Below are 13,523 nucleotides of genomic sequence, written 5' to 3' on the forward strand. Positions count from 1 at the left end.
GAGAAGTTTTCAGCTATTATTTCTTCAAATAAATTTTCTATTCCCTTTTCTCTCTCTTCTTCTTCTGAGATCCCTATAATGTGAATGTTACTATGTTTGATAGAATCACTGAGTTCCCTAAGAGTATTCTCAATTTACATAATTTTCTTTCCTCTTCTTTGCTCAGCTTATTTTCCATTACTCTGTCTTACAGATCATTAATTTGTTCCTCTGCTTCATTTAGTCTACTATTTATTCCATCAAGTGTATTATTTATTCATTTATTTTGAGAGAGAGAGAGAGAGAGAGAGAGAGCATAAGCAGGGGAGGGGGCAGAGAGAGAGGGAGAAAGAATCCTGCTTGGGGATTGCTTTTGGTGGTGACCATGGTGGCAAAGCATAAGCAGCAAAAGGAGAACCTAGGATAGCTTTCCTGAAGCGGGGCTTGAACTCACAAACTGTGAGATCATGACCTAAGCCCAAACCAAGAGTTGGATGCTTAACCAACTGAGTCACCCAAGTGTCCCCTTTATAAAAAATTTTTTGTTAAGTTTATTTGTTTATGTTGAGAGAGAGAGAGAGAGAGAGAGAGAGAGAGAGCCTCAAGCGTATTTTAAATTTCATTTATTGTGTTCTTTTTTTTTTAATTTTTTTTTCAACGTTTATTTATTTTTGGGACAGAGAGAGACAGAGCATGAACGGGGGAGGGGCAGAGAGAGACGGAGACACAGAATCGGAAACAGGCTCCAGGCTCCGAGCCATCAGCCCAGAGCCTGACGCGGGGCTCGAACTCACGGACCGCGAGATCGTGACCTGGCTGAAGTCGGACGCTTAACCGACTGCGCCACCCAGGCGCCCCTCATTTATTGTGTTCTTGATCTCTGATTGGTTCTTTTTTATATCTGTGTTAAGGGTCTCACAGATGTCTTCCACTCTTCTCCAGTCGAGTATCTTTATAACCATTATTTTAAATTCTCTTATCGGGCATATTACTCATGTCCATTTTGCTTAGGTCTCTCGCTGTGGTTTGCTCCTATTGTTTCATTTGGGACATATTTCTCTGTCTCATTTTGTCTAACTTTCTGTGTCTGTTTCTGTGTTAGGAAAGTCAGCCACTTCTCTTGCTCTTAACAATAACAGCCTTATAAAGAAGTCCTGTAGTGCCCTGCAATGCAGTGTCCCATGTTCCTCAGGGCCTGGCGCTTCAGGGAGTGTCTCCTATGTGTGTTGCATGTGCTCTGCTTTTGAGTTTTCCCTCTTTTTCCTTCAGTACCATTGTCCACAGAGGCTCTCTTTGTCTATTGGTCCCCAGCAGGGGTGGGGTGCATTTTAGCAAGGTGTGTGGTGGTCTGCTTACAAAATGAGACCTGCCCCTGCCGCTGCCAGAATTAAGGTCCCGCAATACACACAGGTTAGATGTGGTACTGGCAGGGTTTGCATGAGAAGGGCCCACAGCACCAAGACTGAGGCAGGCATGACTGGGAAGGGCAGATCTGCTGAAGCAAGCACTGCTTGACGTAAGCAAGTTAGACAGTGAGTGTCCCAGCCCTGCTGGTTCCTGCGGGTGGCTGTGTGTTTGTACTGAGCAGCAGGGGAGGGAAATGGTGCTGCTAGCTCCTTTGTTCCTGGAGGGGTCTCTCCAGGTCATGCTCTGAGATGAGCAAACACTCTCCCTCTCGTCTTCTCCCAGCATTTTCCCAAGTCCTGGTCCTACAGCGTATCTGCACAGGCTGTTTGTCATGCTGTCTCTTTAAGGATAGGGATTCCATTTCCTAAAACCCTCTGGGATCTCCCAGAGCCAAGCCCACCAATTTTTAAGATTCCAAGCTTTAAGTCCTGCTCATTATAAAAACTCATGAAATTCAGCCCCTCTTGCTTTCAAAGGCAAATGTCCTCCCTGCTCATGGGCTCTTCAGTGTGAACGTCTGTCTTTTGCCCTTCTCTGTGCCACCAGCTCCCTCCCCACCGTGTATGGTCATGATCCATTTCACTCCCAGACTGCATCTTTGCCCTTCTTACCTTCTTTGATGTGGCCTAATTTTAGTTTTGGAGTTTGTTCTGCCAGTCTTCGGATCATTTTTCTGAGTGATTTATGCTGATGAGAGTGTTATCTAGTTGTATCTGTGGGACAAGGCAAACTTATGGTCCTTCTACCCTGCCATTTTCCCAGCCAACCTCTTAAGCTTAGCTTTCTTGACAGGAGCTAAGGTAGATAGACATCGCCTAGGCACTGAGGTCCTGCACACAGGTCCTGAGGCTTCTGAGCCTGGGAGAAAGAATAAAAAAGAATAAAATTTATTTTACTTTTGGCTCCTGCAATAGCCAACTTTATTGCCCATGGGTGAATTGGTATTTGTTTCACAAGGAGAGCATAACAAAGTCAGGAGATAATACTCAAAGATTGACATTCAAAATGAGATTATGTAGAAGACAACAGTTTTAGAAGCCAGACAATTGTTCTGGGAAGAAAGGAAAAGAAAAGGGATTTGTAAATTCTCTTTGGTTCCTCCTTTAACAATCCAACAACTAAAACTGGAGAACTCAGCGAAAATTCCTTCATGGTACAGAATGACTGTCCTATAAGGCTGTGATGTCCAGGTCTACTCTGTCATAGAAGGGTATGTGTGATTTAGAGGAAGTAAAAATAAATGGCCTCCCTTTTCCAGCTTTCACATTTTGCTACCAGATGTGCTTTGTTAGATTTGCATGGGACAGTTTTATAATAACAAAATTTTTTAAATAAGAAATACAAGAAGAATTCACAAAAATATCCAGATTTCTAGATATTTTACAGCACACATGTGGTATTTTTAAGCATCAAGGATTTGTCAATACTGAACCCGAAATACCCCATGGCTACAATCCACCAGAACTCAATACCTGCTGTCCTTTCCAACTAGGGTCACCCGGTTTCTTACAGCCTCCACTACTCTATATTTTCTCCCAGATACAACTAATTAAATCTAATTTACATTATTTGTTGGCATTTGAGCTTGGGTCTGCCCTAAGAGATGACATCAGACATGTATAGCAGAAAGGAGTATAGTGAGAGTGGAAGGTACAAGAGTGAGTTTTTGAGGCAGAATTCCTAACTTCAAACTCCACTCCTCATTTAGTAGATGTGTGGCTTCTGTGCCCCTATTTCTTCATCTATAAACAGGATAATACTATCTTAGGACTGTGGTAATAGTTACACGAGATAATATACCCCTAAAGAGCTTGCTACAGCGACTGGTACGTCAGAATTTCTCCACAGATGTTAGCTGTTCTTAATGACATCATTTCCATACTCATATCTACATCATCTGAACACATTTGGTTACTCGCCTTCTCTTTCCCTGTCACTCGAAATTCCTTGGTAATGGTGCCTAGCCAAAGTTCAAATCCTCCTTCTCAGGCATTGGCCCTGTACCCCTGGAAACATGAAATTTTCAGTATTTTGTGGCAAGGATCAAAGGCAGACGCTCTGCCCTGCTGCCTGTCTCAGGATTTTAGCTGAGGTCCCAGGAAAGTCTGCTATAACAGCTGGTGTTCTAGATCTAAGACAGAACCCAAACCTAAGTGCTATAGACCTTCTTTCTGTTTCTAGATGAGAATCTACATCCTTTAACAAAATACTACATGTCTGAGTTGTGAGTTTATAAGCTATCTTCATATTCCCCTCTTCTCTAACCCTTTCTGACAGAGGCTTGGGGCCTTACAAACCTGGTCACTACCTACCTATGTACATACAGGTGACTCTGATTGTATCTAATCTCACCTAGCAGTCACATCCAGAGTATCAGTAATTTTCCTTTTACAAGGAGATAACCTGTATTCCATCACAAATTAGAATAAGACAAATCAAAACCAAAAGCAAATGAAGCTATCATGGCATAGAAAAATCACAGAATAGAAGATTAAGAAGAAAAGAGCAAATGAAGAAAGAAGTCTGACTCAGTCTTACTCTGCTCAAAAGAATATTCTGTCTTTGAAGCCAAATCTCTTGGAACCACTGAAAAGCACATTCAGAAATTAATCGTGCAGCATCATTTCTCAACCAAATACGTTTTAGTTTTTAACCAAGTGCGTTATTTTTAAACACATTTATTTAAACTTCTATAAAAATTTTAAATCATAATGTAACATATGCCTGCTATAGAATTTTAAATAATACAGGAATGTAAAGGGGTGCCTGGGTGGCTCAGTTGGCTAAGCATCTGACTCTTGATTTCCACTCAGGTCAGGATCTCATGGTTCATGAGATCGAGCACCACATCAGGCTCTGTGCTGATAGCACAGAGCCTGCTTGGAATTCTCTCTCTCCCTCTTGCTCTCTACCCCTCCCCCTGCTCGTGCACATGCACACTCTCTCTCTTTAAATAAAGTTTTAAAGAAAATACAGGAATATAAAAAGAAGTTGATGATCTTGCCATCCTCCAAAGCTCCCTCAAACCACATATTTTCAAGGTAATCAGTTTACAGTTACCAGTTGGTGTGATTACAGCAGTTGGAGTTACAGTCCTAAGATGACAACCAGAACAGGGAGCCTCCTCCACCAGCCCAATGGAGACTCCAGTAGACATGGTCCCTCTGACACACTCTGTCTGGTATGCACCCCCCCTCCCCCTGCTGGGTAATGTTGTGATTGCCACAGAATGAGGCTGCTCTTGCTGGTTCCTTTCGACAGAGAAGCAGAGGCTCTGCCTCAATGCTCTCATTCATGCAGCAAATATCTACTAATCCTACCTCTGAGTACCAGGCACTGTCCTAGGAGCTGGGAAAACAATGACAAATATGATAGTCATGGTTCCCACTCTCAAGAAATGAATATGCAAGTAAGTAAAAGAATAATTATGAAGTATGTTTACGTGCTATGAACAAACCAAAGAGAATACTGGAACATAAATACAAAAATCACAGGTGGTCACAGATGAGCTCTGGGGACGGCAACATTAAGAGAGAGAAGGATGGTGGCACTTGGGTGGGTCAGTCAACTGAGCTTTCAACTTCGGCTCAGGTCATGATCTGGCGGTTCGTGGGTTTGAGCCCCGCGTCGGGCTCACAGCTGTCAGTGCAGAGCCTGCTTGGGATCCCCTGCCCCCTCTCTCCCTGCCCCTCCCCCGCTCATTCTCTCTCTCTCTCTCTCTCTCTCTCTCTCTCTCAAAAATAAATAGGGGAAAATGGAAGCGTCTGAGCTATACTTTGGGTAGATTGTAGGTGATCTACTAGAATGGAGAAAAGGGTGGATATCAATGACTCTCAGGTATCCGGTATGTGCAACTGAGTGTAAGTGTCATCACTCACAGGGAGAAATCCCTTCGCTGAGGAATTCTGTCATTGTGGCATGAAGAAGGGAGGTAATTCAACTTTGTACATATTATATCTGAAAGTAAAGTGAGACATTCAAGTAAAAATGGCAAGTAGACAGTAGCTATGTGATCATGTAGCTCAGGAGAGAAGACTGGGATGTAAAATTAAGATGGCAGGATATGGGAGAAGGCGGTAGGTGTGATGGTTAATTTTAGTGTCAGCTAGGCTGGGCTAAGGGGTACCCAGATAGCTGGTAAAGCATTCTGTCTGGGTGCATCTGTGAGGATGTTTCCAGAAGAAAGTAGCATTTGAATCAGTAGACGGCGTAAAGAAGATCACCTTCACAAATGAGGGTAGACACCATCCAATCCATTGAAGGCCTGAATAGAACAAAAATGCAGATGGGCAAATTTGCTCTCCTGGCTTAAGCCAGTACAGCCATCGAAGATCCTGGTTCTCAGGCCTTTGGACTCAGATTGAATTGCACCACTGGCCGGGTTCTCCAGCTTGCAGATGACTAATTGTGGGACTTCTTGGCCTCCATGATCACATGAACCAATTCCTATAATAAATAAATAATTATATATTTTTAAAGTTATAAATATGGCTTCTATATAAATATAACATATACATACACATCTGTATTAATCTCCTTACTAGATCTGCTTCTCTGACTAATAAAGATTTTGGTACTGGGGTACCTGGGTGGCTTGGTCGATTAAGCATTCGACTTTGGCTCAGGTCATGATCTCACGGTTCGTGGGTTCAAGCCCCATGTTGGGCTCTGTGCTGACAGCTTGGAGCCTGGAGCCTGCTTCGGATTCTGTGTCTCCCTCTTTCTCTGTCCCTCTCCCACTTGCACTCTGTTTCTCTCTGTCTCAAAAATAAACATTAAAAATTTTTTTAGTAAAAAAAAAGATTTTGGTACTGACGGTGATTCTAAAGGAGCAGAACTGTAAAGATGAGTATTCTGAATTAGTTCTGGGGTTTCTGAAATTGGCTCTCTAATCCGATGAGATTTAAAAAAAAATGTTTTTAATGTTTATTTATTTTTGAGAGAGAGAGAGAGAGCACAAACAGGGTAGAAGCAGAGAGAGAAGGAGACAGGATCTGAGCAGGCTCCAGGCTCCAAGCTGTCTGCACAGAGCCCGATGCGGGGCTCGAACCCATGAACTGTGAGATCATGACCTGAGCCAAAGTCAGACGCTTAACCAACTGAGTCACCCAGGTGCCCCTCTAATCTGATTAGATTTAAAGACACTAAGGACTCTATTTCCAGTAGTAAAGAGTGCAAAGATAGTTGATTGCATAATCTGGCAATAAAGATAAGCAAAATATCTCCACTGGGTACTCATTAATTACTCATAAGAAACAAGACTAAAATGGCTATGTGTACTTTCAAACATTTTCAGAAAACTAACAAATAGGATAAGATTGGCTAGTTGCTCCCAAGATCACTAGACAACGTGGGGAAAGAAAAGGATGAGTTCAGAGATTTGAATGTCCAGGTCCTGGGCCACAGAAATGACTGAGAACTTCATGTGTGCCCTGAAGGAGACCTTTTATCTCCTCTAGCTGCAGGGTTGAAATTGCTGAAAATCAAATGCAGACCCTCATCCTACAAGTGGCTGCATTACGATGTAACTTGAACTCCTGGTCTTTCAAAGGCTCTACTGTTACAAAGAGGTCATTAATTGAGAAAGAATAAGTTAGAATGATGGAGGTGGGGACATCGAACTGCTAAATTTTGAAGAGTCTTCTCTGCTGGTGGAAGACTCCTCCCTGTCCCCAGGGGAACTGACTTCCCCACCCTCAGCTGAAGTGTTTCACCCAACTGCAGTGGCACTGGCCTCCCCAGACCCAGTGGCAGCAGTATCCTCATGTCCAGTAGTGTCAGCTGTTCCACCCCCATCTGAGGGGATTAACCCTGCGTTGACTGAGGAAACTATAATGGCCACCCCTGAGGCAGCTGCCTTACAAGATAATACAGATTCTCCTCAGGATCCACCCCACCACACCCCTTTGCTTCTAGACCTAGAACTAGAATCAAGTCCTAGCAGGCCACTTAAGGTGAGGTGACCCATGTGCTATACTCCAAAAGAAAGAAGTATTTGATTTTTATAATCCATACAAGCAGAAATCTGGGGCACATGTGTGGAAATGGATACTAAGGGTATGGGATAATGATGGAAGGAACATAAAGTTGGATCAGGCTGAAGTTATTGATATGGGCACACTAAACAGAGATTGTGCATTTAATTTTGCAGTTTGGGAGTTAGAAAGGCAGTTAGAGGAAGGGATTCAAAGGCTTAGGGGGATTGGAATGTCAGAGTGCATTGTGATTTAAGACTTACTTACCCACAGGGTTTGGTGGGGGGCGAGGGGGGGGAGATGGGGGGTGCTCAGACGTACGTCTTCTCACCGCTACTTTGACAAATAAATTTGTGAGGGGAGCCCCAGCATCCTTGAGGAGCTCTATGATCACCCTTCTCTTATAGGACAGAACTTACAGTAGAAACTGCAGTCACAACTGGAAAACCTAAATGCATTGGGACAAATTGGACCCCAGGGTGGCAGAAGCCAAGTGGTGACACCCCAACACCATCAGCAAGGTGGGCCTGGTTACTGCAAGGGACAAGAGAGCCAAAGCAGCAATCTGATAGTTTGACTTACACAGACTTATAGCTTTGGCTAGTTAATTATAGTGTTCCTACAAGTGAAACAGATAGAAAATCTAATAAATTCTTACTTGTTCTATACAAGCAGGAAAGTTCTACATCGGTGAACAAAAGTCTAACTTGAATCATAAAAACAGGATCAGGGACTCCTCAATCGTTCATTGACTTGAGCAAGTTTACAGACTCAGAATCCTTTGAATGAAGGGGGTGTCTCCTTCTTCTTGAAGTACATTACTGAAAATGTATACTGTCATTATTCCTCCCAGCCTTGCTCAAAGGGACCTACGGCCTTTTACCAGGGTAACTGTGAAGTGGGGAACAGGAAATATTCAGACCTTTCAGGGATTACTAGAAACTGGCTCTGAATTGACACTAATTCCAGGAGACCCAAAACCAGTCAGAGCAGGGGTTCAGGAAGGTCAGGTGATCGATGGAGTTTGAGCTCAGGTCAATTTCACAGTGGGTCCAATGGGTCCCTGAACCTTCCTGTGTTTGCTTTTCCAATTTCAGAATGCATACTTGGAATAGACATACTTAGCTGGCAGAATTCCTTATTGCTTCCCTGACTATGGAACGAGAGCTATTATGGCAAGAAAGGTCAAATAGAAACCATTAGAAATGCCTCTACCTAGGAAAACGGTAAACCTAAAGCAATTCTTAGGAGGGATTTCAGAGCTTAGTGCCACCATCCAGGATATAAGGGATGCAGGGGCAGTGATTCCCACCACATTCCCATTCAACTCACCTAAACACTGGACCATGGGATACCAAGTTACCATGAAACCTGAGCTGCCCAGCATGAACGGGGTATTATCTGATCCACCTGCTGATTTTTAGTCCCATTAAAAATCATCTTAGTCAAGATGGTCTAATAAGGACCAGATTTATCCTCCTGCCTAGAGAAACTCAAAAAATGAATAGAATATTGTACATAGTTTTCAAGGTAACGTAGGTCAGTGATTCCTGAAGCATGGAAAATTAAGCGAGGTGAGCCATATGACTATGACTGTACCATCTTACACCTGGAGAATTCGCAGGCTAAGGACGTGTGCCTGAATTGAAGAGGCAAAACTGACGGTCTGGAGAGACCAAGATGGCTAGAGCTCACAGAGAAGGGAACTGGAGAAAAGAGTACAGAGAGAACACAGATCTGGAGAGGATCTCTCTCAAGTATTCAACTGAGTACTGATTGGCACATGTGTGAACACACTACACAAAGCAGGAAAAAGCACGATAAAAAGCACAGTGCTTATTCCCTAGGGCAGAGTGAAAAATCTCACAGTCAAACACAAAGAAATCCACACCAAGACACATCATAGCCGACCTTTTAAAAACTGCAGACAAAGAGAAAAGTCTTGAAAGCAGCAAGAAAGAAATGACATTTTATCCACAAGGGGAAACAATTCAATGGTAAGATTTCTCATCAGAAACCGCGGAGGCTAGAAGGAAGTACATTTTTCTATTGAAAGAAAAGAATGGGTAGATCCTATATTCAGCAAAAATATACTTCAGGAATGAAAGGGAGACACAAGACATTCTAAGATGAAGAAAACTAGGAGAATATGTTGCCAGTAGACTGACCCTAAAAGAATGGCTAAAGGAAGTACTTAGAATATGCTGTTCTTGGGACATCAAGAACAAAGATAAAACATCATAAGAGAATGGATAAACACAACAGACTTTCCTTCCTCATTTGAGTTTTCAAAATTACATTTGACAGAGAAAGCAAAAATTATAATATTGTCTGATGTAGTTCTTGATGTATGAAAAAGAAATATTTAAAACAATTAAAAATGGAGGATTATATTATAAAGGGACATAAAAGGACAAAGGGATCCTATACTGCATTCCAACTGGTAAAATGGCAACACCTATAGACAGTGATAAGTTGTCGCAGACTATGAGTCTGGAGTTCTTTCTTATCCAGCAAGAGAGAAGACACAGAATTGAATATGAGAGTGGCTAATGTCCAGGAGACAAGAGCCCCAAACAGGAGTTTTGTCTCCGTAATTATGGACCCACATGGTGAATGTGAAGAAAACAAGATCTTTCACACGTGAATGTGGAGAAAACAATCAGACAGTAATCATTAACTTGTGTGTTGTAAGAAGCAAAGAGTCTTGGGGGGCAAGTGAGGTTTGTGATCAATGTACAATAGTATATTGGTATCAGATGAAAAGTAATTTCCTGCAGGTGATATAACAAGTTACTCATGATCACATTACAATATCTCACTAGCTAACCTTGGGTACTTTCGCCCCGTGGTGGCAGCTTTCTGTCCTAAGCTTTTTTCTAACCCATTTATGTAAGTAGAACATATTTCCCCACAATAAGTTATGCATATATAACACCTCGAGCAACCACTAAAGGACCTATACAAAGAGAGTCACTCAAAAACATTATAGATAAATTAAAATGTAGGTTTCAGTTCAACAGTGATGTAGTAGGATCCTGCACTCAACCTCTTCCCACAGACATACAAAATCTATATATGGAGAAAGATCCTCTGAAAGAAACCCAAAACTAGCTAAGCAGCTCCTACATGTTGGATAAAAAAAACAAAAAAAACATAACATAACATGAAGGGGAGGAGAAACTGAGACATGTCATAAATGTCCCCTTCTCCCACAACACACAGCAACTTATGATCAGGAGAGAACTCACAAACCCAGGTTTCTCCTTGAAGAGTGAAGGGTTTGAACCACACACCTGGTACCCCAACTTTAAAGACCTGCACCTGAAAGACAGTCCCCAAAACATCTGGTTTTGAAAACCAATAAGGCTTGTGTCCATGAGACCCACAAGGCTGTTTCAACTAAGAAACAGTTCTTAAAGGGCTTGTGCAGACTCACCCACTCCAGAGCCCAGTACAAAGGCAGCCAGTGGAAAAAGTACTAAGACTTTGGGTGAAAGAAGCTTATCTATTTATCTTAAAGCATCCGCCAGAGGGGAAAGCATCTAATTTAACACTCATCTACAGGCCTAATGAAACACTCTCCAAAAACAGAGGCCTACAGGCATCTTCTTTGTGCTCACCCTCTGCCTTGCTCCAGGCCACTGGTATCTCCTGGAAAGGAACTTATACCCTCCTCTGGTGCTCTGATATTTGTGCCTGCTGCCCACCTCTAGGTCGCCTGGTGGTCAGTGAGGCTTACACTTGTGGGTCCCACAGGATTATAGACAATGGAAAAAGACACCTTAACTACCTCCCAGGGCACAGCAGAGAGACAACAGACTGAGGTGCCCAGTCTTCCTATGAAAGAGACTTATTAGCTTATGTTCATAGCTACGGCCTGAGGAACAGGCTTATTAAACACACATATAGGAAGCAAGCAGCAAAACTTAAAGGCAGCCTACAGAATGGGAGAAGATATTTGCAAACAGCATATTGGATAAAGGGTTAGTATTCAAAATCTATAAAGAACTTATCAAACTCAACACCCAAAAAATGAACAACCTAGTTAAGAAATGGGCAGAAGACATGAACAGGTGGCTAACAGACACATCAAAAGATGCTCAGTATTACTCATCATCAGGGAGATATAAATCAAAACCGCAATGAGATACCACCTCACAACTGTCAGAATGACTAAAATGAACAACACAAGAAACAACAGATGTTGGCAAGGATGCAGAGAAAGGGGAACCCTCTTGAACTACTGGTGGGAATGCAAACTGTTGCAGCCACTCTGGAGAACAGTATAGAGGTTCTTCAAGAAACTAAAAATAGAGGGGTGCCTGGGTGGCTCAGTTGGTTAAGCGACCGACTTTGGCTCAGGTCATGATGTCGCAGTTTGTGAGTTTGAGTCCCGTGTCAGGCTCTGTGCTGACAGCTCAGAGCCTGGAGCCTACTTCGGATTCTATGTCTCCCCCTCTCTCTGCCCCTCCCCTGCTCATGCTCTGTGTCTCTCTATCTCTCAATAATAAATAAACGTTAAAAAATTAAAAAAAAAAAAAGAAACTAAAAATAGAACTACCCTAAAATCCAGCAATTGCACTATTAGGTATTTACCCAAAGGATACAAAAATACAGATTTGAAGGGGTACATGCACCCCTTCAAATAGTTATAGCAGCATTATAAACAATAGCCAAACTATAGAGAGAGCCCAAATGTCCACAGAATGATTAATGGGTAAAGAAGATGTGGTATACATATGCAATGGAATATTACTCAGCCATCAAAAAGAATGAAATCTTGCCATTTGAAATGACGTGGATGGAGGTAGAGTGTATTATGCTAAGCAAAACAAGTCAATCAGAGAAAGACAAATACCATATGATTTCACTCAATATGTGGAATTTAAGAAACAAAATAGATGAACTTATGGGAGTGGGGAGAGAAGAAAGGGAAGCAAACCACAAGAAGATTCTGAATGATAGAGAACAAACTATGGGTTGACAGAGGGAGGTGAGTGGAAGATGGGCTAGATGGGTACTAAGGAGGGAACTTGTTGTGTTATATAAAACACTGGGTGTTTTATATAATCAAGTGTTTTGATGAATCACTGAATTCCACCCCTGAAACTAATATTGCACTGTATGTTAACTAAAGTTTAAATAAAAAATAAATAAAGTAAGTAAAATTAAAAAAAAATAAAATAAACACACATCTAAGGGCCAACTCTAATCCTCTCCAGAGACCTTGGGGAGAGGGCACTTTCTTCCTATTCTCCTTGTGCTGTACCACAGATCATTGGTGTGCCCTGGAGGGGAGTTAGTCCATACGACTGGTATCCCCTCCTGGGAACACCTCTAGTTGCCTCGCTCTGGTGGCCAGTGGCTCTTGTGTTCGTGGTCCCATGGGAATGTAACAAATGAAGAGACAAGACTTGGCAGCTACCAATCTCAGGGCACAGCAGAGACAGTGACCAAAACACACGCTGGTTTCTCTGTGAAAGAGGCTCATTTGCTCCTCTTGGAGCTTTGGCCTGAGGGGTAAACTGCTGGTTTAACACACATCTCGAGGCCCACTTAGGTACCATCTAGGGATGAGGGCCAGTGGGTACCATTTTAGCACTATCTCTCTATCTCAGTCAGGGTTGCTGGTATTTATGAAAGAGGCCTATTGAATTATCTTCATAGCTGTGGCCTGAGGGGCAGGCTTCTAATTAAACTACATCTAGGGGCCAACTTCTCCAGGGACCAGGGAGGGTAGTGGCGTCATTTCTGTGCTCTCCCTCTGCCCTGCCCCAAGTTGTTTGCATCTCCAAGAAAGGTGCTTATGTACACATCTAACACCCTGGCTGCCCAGAGGACACATCGTTTGATAGCCTAAGTCTGATGGCCAGTGGGGCTTATGTTCATGGGTTCAGTGATACAGTAGCAAAGAAAGAAACAACTCTTAACTGGCCATCAGCACAAAGGGAACAGACAGAAACTCTTATCTCCCAGTCTTCCTCTGAAAGAGGTATATTTGCATACTCTACAAGCTACTGCCTGAGGATCTGGCTTTCATCAGCCTGAATCTAGGTGCTGACTGGGATCATCCCATCCAGGACACTGACGGATCTAGCACACCCTCAACTACTCAGAGTCACTAGCGTTAAAACAGGCTGTTTTCACGATCACAAAGGT

This window comes from Lynx rufus, unplaced genomic scaffold (assembly GCF_022079265.1).
Source record: "Lynx rufus isolate CCGP_SWC_20201006 ecotype Redwood Valley unplaced genomic scaffold, mLynRuf1.p SCAF_9, whole genome shotgun sequence".
Taxonomy (NCBI): domain Eukaryota; kingdom Metazoa; phylum Chordata; class Mammalia; order Carnivora; family Felidae; genus Lynx; species Lynx rufus.